Source organism: Manis javanica, chromosome 4, assembly GCF_040802235.1.
Source record: "Manis javanica isolate MJ-LG chromosome 4, MJ_LKY, whole genome shotgun sequence".
Taxonomy (NCBI): Eukaryota; Metazoa; Chordata; class Mammalia; order Pholidota; family Manidae; genus Manis; species Manis javanica.
In genome coordinates, this window is record NC_133159.1 from 135,855,447 (window position 1) to 135,864,289 (window position 8,843).

Sequence of the window (8,843 nt, forward strand, 5' to 3'; positions counted from 1 at the left end):
GCTCCGGCTTGTCCTGAAGGAGCAGCTTGATTCCATTTGCTGTCGGTGGCACCCGGGCGCTTGCACTTTCATTCCCATCCCTCCAGTCGCGTGGTCCAGGTATGCATAGTTGCCAACTGTGGCCACAGCCGTTGGCTAAGGTGGACCTTTTCTTTTAAGTAATTCCAGATGCGCATTCTCACACTTAGGACAATTTGTTCAGAACCACTGCTGCTGCTCATGAAGCTGACTCCTCCCTGGGGTCTAGGATAAAAGTTGGTTGAAAACAAGGAATAAACTGACCAGAGCTGTTCTGTTTTTATTTCCCTTTCAAACTCCAAGGGGCTTTATGCAAAGGGAAGGAAGAAAGGGAGGGCGGGAACGTTCAATTTCTACCAGTTGCTGTTATTTGGGAACAGGATTCTGTGAAGATGGGAAGCCTTTCCTCAATCCTCTTTCTTTGCAATAGTTTGAATGCTGATTGCTCTCTCTCTTGCTTACCCCTCTAGTTCAGTAGCTCCTCTTGAAGTGGATGGAGTCAGCTCCAGAACCATCTCCCAGCTACCCCATGACAGTGTTTTATTTTATTTTATTTTTAATCAGTGGCTGTCTGGAAGGGTAGAAGCTGAGGCAGGGTGGGTATGTGGTAGAAAGCACCAGAGTGGGCTTGACTTAGACCTGTAGCTTCCCTGCATCTCACCCCAGGGACCTTACTGGTCACCTTGTCTGAACTTCTCCAAAACCGATAAGAAGTCCTTTAAGTTCTACTTGGACCCATTCAGTAATGGGAGCATACAGCCTCCTCTCTTGTGCCCACCCCTCTGGACTCAACTTCCTCACTTCCTCAAACACACCAAGCTCATTCCCAGCTCCTCTGTTCTGTCTTCTGAAAGCTCTTCTCTCAGGTCTCTGCATGGCTGGCTTCTCATGGTTCAGGTCATGGCCTGAATGTCAAGGCCATCCCAATCAGTCGCCTGAGTAGCCAGCTACCCCTCCCCGCTGCCTCTACCACTTCCACACCTGTTGCTCTATATTGTGTATTTTCCTAATGGTGCTTATCACTGAAATTTTCTTGTTTATTTATATGTTTATGTCTGTTTTCCCCAAAGTCAGCGCTCCCTATCAGTTCTCCAAGGGCAGAGGCTTCTATCTTGGCTCACAGTGGTATTTACAAACCTGGCTCAAGGTAAACATTGGTTGGCTGACTGATTGAAAACACCCTATATTCTGACAAGCATTCTCCATCAGAAGTTCATACACAGTCACAGTCTGCTTTCCTACAACTTGCTCAACAGGGATGCGTAGGAGGAGAACAAGCTCCCACGATCTTCATATTTCTGTGCTTAACAGAAAAGTTGAGATATTATGAAGGTGACTAGTTTAAGGGGAGCAGAAAAGGGGGGGAAACATCAGAGAGGCTGGCTTTGCCACTTGGAGTCTGTGTGCATGTGGACAAATGGAACATCTGAGCCTCAGTCTCCATACCCCATTTTTTGAAGAAGCTTTAAAAAAGAAAACTGTGATTTATTAAAAAAAATATTTACAGCAAATAGAGCCACAGGGTTTATACTGCATATTACCCATATGATAAGAAAAGGACAAAAGAGAAAGTGCATACTATGCCTGGTGGGGGCTAAGTGCACACTAGCTTTTATTAATAATCAGTTCTCACAGCTGCACCATTGAATCAGTATTGTGTCAGGCCCTCTGGGGTTAAAACAATTCCTCCCTCTCTGCAAGTTTATCCTTTAGTTAAGAAAATAAGATACATATGCAAGAGCCTGTAGAAAAGGTGACTTCGTATGAGTGAGGTCTTCCAGTAAGTTCCAGATAGTTATGAAAAGCCTTGAAGTTGGAAAAGGAAAAGAAGTGCTGACTGGCTTTAAACACTTTGAACCAGTGACCACAGACATCAAGGATGAGGGTGGTCAGCTTCCCAGGGAGCTCCACGGGAAGGGAAGACAAGCCAGAGAGCAGAGCGGTGCATGCTGTATAATCCGGAGCAGGCTAAAGAAAAGTGGATAGGATGCCAGGGTAGAGGAGTGACTTCAGGGGCTGGAAGCAGGGGACTTGATTCTAAAAACAGTTCTGTCCCTGGTGATTTGATCCTGAGCAAAGCCCTGGATTTTGCCTCTTGGATCACAGTGTCCTTGCAGGTAAATAAGTGAAAATATTTGTGAACAAAAAATGTCTGCAGTGCTGAGTGACTCAGCCCCATTTGGAAAGGACACATGTCTGTCCTCCCCCCTTTGTCCCTGTTTGTGATAAGCATGGGGCCCACTAGAAGGTCATCCTCTTTATTCTTTCCCCTCCCTTTTTTTCTTCTTTTCCTTTTTTTAGCTTTTATAACTTTAAAAATATGTTGCTTTTCTTAAAAATCTTTATAAAAATCCTACCTACACATTGAAATATTGAAGTTGCACAGCAGGGTGTGCAGTGCTAATGGCACCTTCCATCCCTACGGCCTTTTCCTGCCAGACACTTAATACTACTCCCTGCTGCCTCTCCTTCTCCCTGCACAGAGAGATTCCACACCTGCAGCAGCCTCTCTCTCTCTCAACAAACTGGAGTACCTGTTCTGTGCTTTGCTTTTTTTTCCCCAGTGAACACTACATCTTGTGACCTGCACCCACGCTGCCTCGCTCATGCTAACAGCTGTGTGGCACACCACTGCTGGATTGCCACGATTTGCTCACCCATCTCTAGGGCCCTGGTTTTTATGGCACTAAGTCTGTTGAGGGTATGGGGTTTCCCCTAGGCATTCATTGGCAATACATATGCTTATGGGCCTGTTGTGTGCTGTGTGGTGGGTGTTGAGAGAGAGGTAGAGTCCCTTCCCCTGGGAACTCAGAGCCTATCCAAGTCCTGTGACAGGGCTGTGGGGCCCTTCCCAGGGCCCTGTGCCTCTCCTGGCTTCGACTTCCCTGCCAAGGTAGAAGGTAAAAAGAGCTGCCCTCCAGAACATGGCCTTAGCTAGGGGTGTTCCTAGTCAGGGGAATGAATCCTGTAGAAAGGAAGTAAAAATCAAAAGCCCTGGATCACAGGTGTTACAGATAGAGCATGGGCTGGTCACAATAGCTGTAAAACCTGGGCGAAGAGGGTTTGGTTAGCAAAGGCAGGAGGAATGGGAGAGAAGGGCCAGGAGGAGGCCACCAAAGACACAGTTCATCTACTTCCAAGTGTTTCTGCTTTCCAGGCTGAGGCCAACCCAGCCTCCCATTCCTCTGCCTGGCTGGTCCTGACTCACCCTCCCGACACTCCCTAAGGGCCTTCCCCTCCCTTCCCTTTGCCTGGCTGCATCAGGATTAGGGGGCCTGCCCCAGGGGCCTCCTCCACAGACCTCTGCTGGGACCAGCTCAGGGCTCCCAGGAGCTGCACAGTCTGCCCTCGGGGTGCTGTACTCCACGTGTGGTTGAGCCTGAACACAGTCACCAAAGCAGGTTACCTCCTAGGAAAAACAAGGGATGGGGGGGTTGCCTGAAAGGGGTGGAGCAGGAAGGCACTCTAAATTAGAGTGGGAATGCTGAGGAAACGCCCACAGGAACAGTGGGCCTAGTCTTCCATTATTGTGTTAAAATATCTATCTCAGTGGCCCTGTGGCTCGGAGAGATGGCACCAGGGCTTCCAGCGGGAGAGGCTTAGATTCACAGTCTGTACAGGCATGGCCAGGGGAACAATTCTGGGCTCCCCGGAAGGTGGTCTTCTTGGTGGCTGGTGTTTGTGTGTGGTGAGGGGAGAGGGCTGGGAGAGGACATAAACAATTGAACGTGCTCCTTACCGCTCAGAGAAAGAAAGTTTTTTCTGCATCCTCATGGCAGGCCGGAAGCCCTATTTCCGAGCCAGCACTGGTGGAACAGAGAGGAGTCACTGCTGAACCATGATTGCCTGCAGGCCCCCCCCCCCCCCCGCGGTCTCCAGGTTCCTGGCACCTCTGACGGCTCTCTTGCTTTCCCCACCATCAACCTGTCCTGAGTTCCTCAGGCTCTCCTGGTTTCCGACTCTATCTCATCCTGGTTTGCCCTGGTGCTTCCCGGCTGCAGGCCCGTGCTCATGTTCCAAGGATCCTGGCTGACTCCACGGCCCACCTCCATCCCCCCACCCAGCTCCCCCACACCCCCAGCCTGTTGAGCAAGCCACTGGCTCCGTTCCTGACACACTGCTTTCCTCAGGCCAGTCCTGCCCAAGGCTCCCTCCTGCCTTCAGTGCTCAGCCAGCCCCTCTCCCTGACTCGGGGAGAGGCTGTGTCTCCCCAGATGATCAGCAGGTATGAAGATGTGGTGATGGAGGTGACAGCTGGGAAGGGCACAGGGCTGCCATTCTTGGGCAGTAGATGATGACATCTGTCCGCTCACCCTGATCTGGAGGCGAGGGAGGCAGTAGAGCTCCACAGGCCTGGGAATAGGTGCCAGAAGAGGGGATCTCCCAAGGGAGAGAGGCAGGTCCTGGAACAGGGCAGGGCCGTGGTGAAATGAGGATGGGAAGCAGAAAGGGGAAGGGTTAGCTTTAGGGAGGAGAGAGACCCTGGAGTTCAGGGGGAGGTAGGCAGCTGAGGCTGCGTGGTCTTTGAGGGATGAGAAAGCTCATGTTTAGAGACAAGCGTGAACCCGGGGCAATTTTGTGTGGACTCCGCCCGGGAGGCATGAGGAGCAGGTCAAGTCTGTGTAATTCTAATGTCTTTTTCTGATAGTGCCCCTCAGCCAGAGAGCATAAGGAGAGAAGTCTGGCCTGGGGTGGTCGGAGGCCAAAGACAGTTTATTATGTCTCCCTCTGGAGGACAGGGCCCTGAGGTTTGCTGCAAAGCAAGGGGACCGTGTCCAGGTCAGTCCCTCACTTCACCATTATGATCCCTATTTGGCAGGTGAGGAAGGCTGGGGAACTTACCCCATGTAGGAACGAACCCACATAGTACAGGGCCAGAGCTGGGGCTTAACCCAAGCGCCAGGAACTCCCACTCTGGGCCAGCACCATGCCAGGAAGGCAGTACGAAGAGGGGCCCGGGGCGGCTGGGCAGGAATAACGTAGGGTCTAGGAAGTAGGCCGGGAGCGGTGGGGTCAACAGGTTTGTAAGACTGTGGAATCGTGGTTAGAAGGTCACACTGAGCCGATGTGGAGGACAGGCTGGGTGGCAACAAGAGCCTTAGCCAAGGGCTGAGGTCACCCCCACAGCTCCTGCAGCCTTTGGTCCCCTTCTCAGCCCACTCCTCCCCTGGGTCTGCCCACCCCCTCCCCGGAGCCATACCCTCTATCTGTGAGCCCCCCCCCCCCCCCCCCCCCGTTTGCACAGCACTTACACGGTAGTTTAGGAAGCAGGCCAAATGGACCCTGGAACGCAGAAGACAACCTACCCAGCAGAAAGGAGCTGCCGATGTGGGCCCTGCTGCCCCAGGAACCGGGCCGGGAGAGGAAGTTCCCAGGCTTGCCTCGGAATCACCAGCCGGATTTTGCCACCGGGAACTCCAGCCAGCCCACCCGGGCAGCACCTTGCAATCGCCGCCCTCACGTGTAGGTGGCACCAAAACCTCACGTTGATTCCTCCCAGGTTCGGGAGCCGCCCATCCTGGGAACGGAACGAATTCGTCCCTCCAGATGCCTGCTCAGCTCAGCTGGAGCGTGCTCCGCTTTCCGGGTCAGTTCCTCCGAGAGCAACGGGGCCGCGGACTGTAACCCCGCCCCGCCTTCTGCTTCTACTCTGGGGAGAGGCGGGCAGGTTAGCCCGCGTCCTCCCGCCTCTGCCTCAGGGGCGTTCCGAAGTAAATTCTGCCACTGTTCTTTTAAAAATGTAAAGAATAATTTTATTGAAAAGATAACTTAAAAACATTAAATTCAGTTTTAAACCTGGTTGTTTTTTTAAATTGCCAAAGCAATGTACTCACGTGTTTCCCCATCAGCTTTTGGTAATTAAAATCTGTAGTAACTCATCCACTGCCCCAGCCCCACAGGCATACCCATTTTGGGCTCTGATACTGCTCCCAACTGTGGCTGGGTAACAAAATGAGAAAGAATTCTGCATATATTCGCTCCTTCTGCAGGTGTCCCTTGTGAGCCCCTAGGCGGGGCCCCGGTGAGCACCGTCGGAGGCCCTGGGAATGGCCGGGAAGTGGACTAGGTCCCTCCTGTCCAGCTCCCATCCCGGAGGGGGAGCCAGAATCACTCAGGGACCGCACAGCGCTAAGTCCTGGGGCGGAAAATAGAGCCGGATTCGTATGTGGGTGACAGGGAGGTGGCAGTGGTCAAGAGAGCGCGCACCGAGGAAGTGACATTGAGCGGAAACCTAAGTAAAGTTTGGAGAGCAACTGGTAGGGGAGGAAATACACCTGCCCGCCGTGGAGCGGCCCCGTCCCCACAGGAATTAAGAGCCGGAAAGTTAGGACTCCCGGCTCGGCTCGCCGTGGCCAGCGCCCCCTGGCCCGGGCTCCCCAGCTTCCCAGGGCAGTGGGACCACCCCCCACCGGCACCGCCCCCACGCCCCCTCCTCACGCTGCGCAGCCCCGCCCCCACCCCAGGAGCCGCGGCCGCCGGGAAACGTAAAGTTTGTGCAGCTCAAAGTGACGCAAAAATTCTTAAAGAGCTCTTTGGCGGCGGATATCTAGAGATCAGACCATGTGAGGGAACGCGAGTACAAATACGGCCGCGCGGGCGCCAGCTGCGGCACAAGCAGCGGCCGCCCCAGGGCCTCGAGGGCGCGAGGGTCGCCCCGCCGCGCAGAGCCCGGGCCAGCCTCCCCACCGACGGCCGGCAGGTGGGTGCGCGTCCTTTCCGGATTCTAATGCACACTTCTTTGCAGAACTTCACCCCACTTTGCCTCGCCAGACACTGGGGCGCCTGTGCGGTGGGCTTTGCTGCCGCCCTCCCTGTGAGCACGGGTGTGGACAGCAGGCGGGCCGAGGGACAAGAGGACCATGGAGCGACCAGCGGGCTGTGGAGGGCTCCTTTGTCTACTGCATGCTGGGGCTTTTGATGTCTTGAGTACCAGAGGAAGACCTTGTAGAGAGGGTCTTAAGCAAAATGCCCTGCGCTTTGGAAAAGTTACTTCAGTTTCAACCCACGGCTTATGTTTGATCTTGACTTATCTCCCTGGCATGCAAGTGGCTTTATGCAAAACCGTTTCTGCAAGGAGGGTCTGGTTGACATAAATGTCCAAATATCTAGAGAAATCTCTGAATGACACCTAAGTTGGGCGAGTCTCGGTGGGCTTGGGCGGTTTTCTCTGGCAGACCTCTCACAGGCCCCTTCAGAACTGATGGGAAACTCAAACTCCCACGAGCTGTTTTACAGTTGAAGAGTGTAACCATAAGTTGCTTGAAAAATGTGTACATCCAAACACATGTCAGAGAGATCTCTCTGGAGCTGAAGAACACCAAGGAACACGTTTCCTTTTGCACTGGGTCTTTTGAATAATGAATTTGTTTTTTCAGTTGGGGTTCTAAAGAATTTGAGAGGGATAGAATTTCTAAGAGTCAGACATGACAAAAGCTTGTGTGTATCTTTTGGGTGATCTGTTTTTTCCAGAAAAATGAATCAGGTCGATGGATTATTTATGAGCCTGCTAGCTCCTTCATGGAGAAGACGAGATCAAATATTCAATGTTTTGCCTTCAGTTACATGGGGAAAATGTCTAAGAAAGCAACATTAGGGTTTGTGTTTAAGAAAACGGCAGAGCACAATGAAATAGCATTAGAGTTTAGGTTTCTAGGAGTGGAGGGAAACACCAGCTTTGATTCTTTGTCCCATTACTTGTTTCGTATGGAGCTACTGATGCCCACAGGTTGGTTTTCCAAACACAGACTGGGGGTTGGGGGGTCTGTTTCCAGCAGGGAGGAGAGGCAGATTCTTGGGCTGGTGCAAATAAGCCATTTCGGGCATGGGATTTTCTTTTTCACTGACCCTGAATAAGAACACACTAAGACTGCTTCATAATTACTCAGAAGTCTCCTCCACACTGGTGATCCATATAGGGCATGTCAGAGTTGTAATACCAGCACCGATATTCCAACCCATTTCTTTCAGTCTCCTTGCTTAAGAAATATATACACTAGGGGTGGGCAGGTGGGGTGGGAACACCGACCGAATAATGTAGTTTTAATGGAATCTCCAAAACCCCAGAAATTCCTCCTTAGGGATTTTTTTTTAGAGTTGTCAGCATTTTGATGAAACTCGGAGAGGCATGTTGAGAGTTTGACAAATGGCTGAGGTGACAGTGCAAGGGGGTGCTTGGGTGGAGGGGTCCTCTCTTATAGCGGGTTTGCAGACACATCCTGGCTGTCCTCCTCTGAAGGGAAACACAGGTATTTCCAGAAATTAAGGCAGTAAGTGGCAGTTCCTTCTCCTTGATGCTCATCAAAAAGTATAATTTGAGAGCAGAAAGGCAGGGCTGCCTGAAGAAGATTCATTTGGCTTAATGTTTCAACAGGATATGGTCATGACTTGACTGTTTTAATAAAGGTTCCTGGATGACCAAAGGGAAAATTATACAGTCATTTTTCTGCTGGTTTAAGAATATACCTCAGACCTTAGTTCTTCACAATCTCTCCCCTGGGCTCACAGTCCTCAGCTGCAGTGGGGGAGAGGACCTGCTTAACGTGATGTCCACGTCTCCTCCTCCTCTTTCTGTGACTGTGACTGTAACCTTTGCTTTAAGCAGACAAGAGTTGAAATGATGCCGCAAAATGCCCGCGTGCCAGGACTCTCTGACCCAGATGTTGCTGTCATCCCAGGGTCCTCTGGGTGTCTCCAAGTTTCGCTCTAAGGTGGAGGCTTTGCACTCTGACAGGCATAAGTCGTGAGCCTCAACCACATCCCACCACCAGGGGCCTGAGTTCCCCCAACTCCCGGGGTCCCCTTTGCAACCTGCCCAGGGTGTGGTC

General features: G+C 52.0%; 1 protein-coding gene and 1 long non-coding RNA gene across 3 annotated transcripts in view; one reads left to right on the forward strand and one right to left on the reverse strand.

Annotated features, from left to right (window-relative positions):
- On the reverse strand, positions 1 to 5,362 carry LOC108405793 (uncharacterized). Its single transcript, XR_012130554.1, has 5 exons — positions 5,271 to 5,362; positions 4,861 to 5,004; positions 3,758 to 3,824; positions 3,320 to 3,427; positions 1 to 243 (listed from the first exon to the last, which is right to left on the reverse strand). It is a non-coding gene; the product is annotated as an uncharacterized lncRNA (long non-coding RNA).
- An 845-nt stretch (positions 5,363 to 6,207) lies between these two features.
- Positions 6,208 to 8,843, forward strand: part of SLC6A4 (solute carrier family 6 member 4) — a 35,656-nt gene continuing 33,020 nt past the window's right edge. Inside the window, exon 1 of one of the 2 annotated variants that reach the window (XM_017674110.3) lies at positions 6,208 to 6,718. The gene's annotated coding sequence lies outside the window, so the exon portion shown is untranslated. The remainder of the gene's footprint in view (positions 6,719 to 8,843) is intronic. The other variant, XM_073235063.1, reaches the window with a different exon arrangement.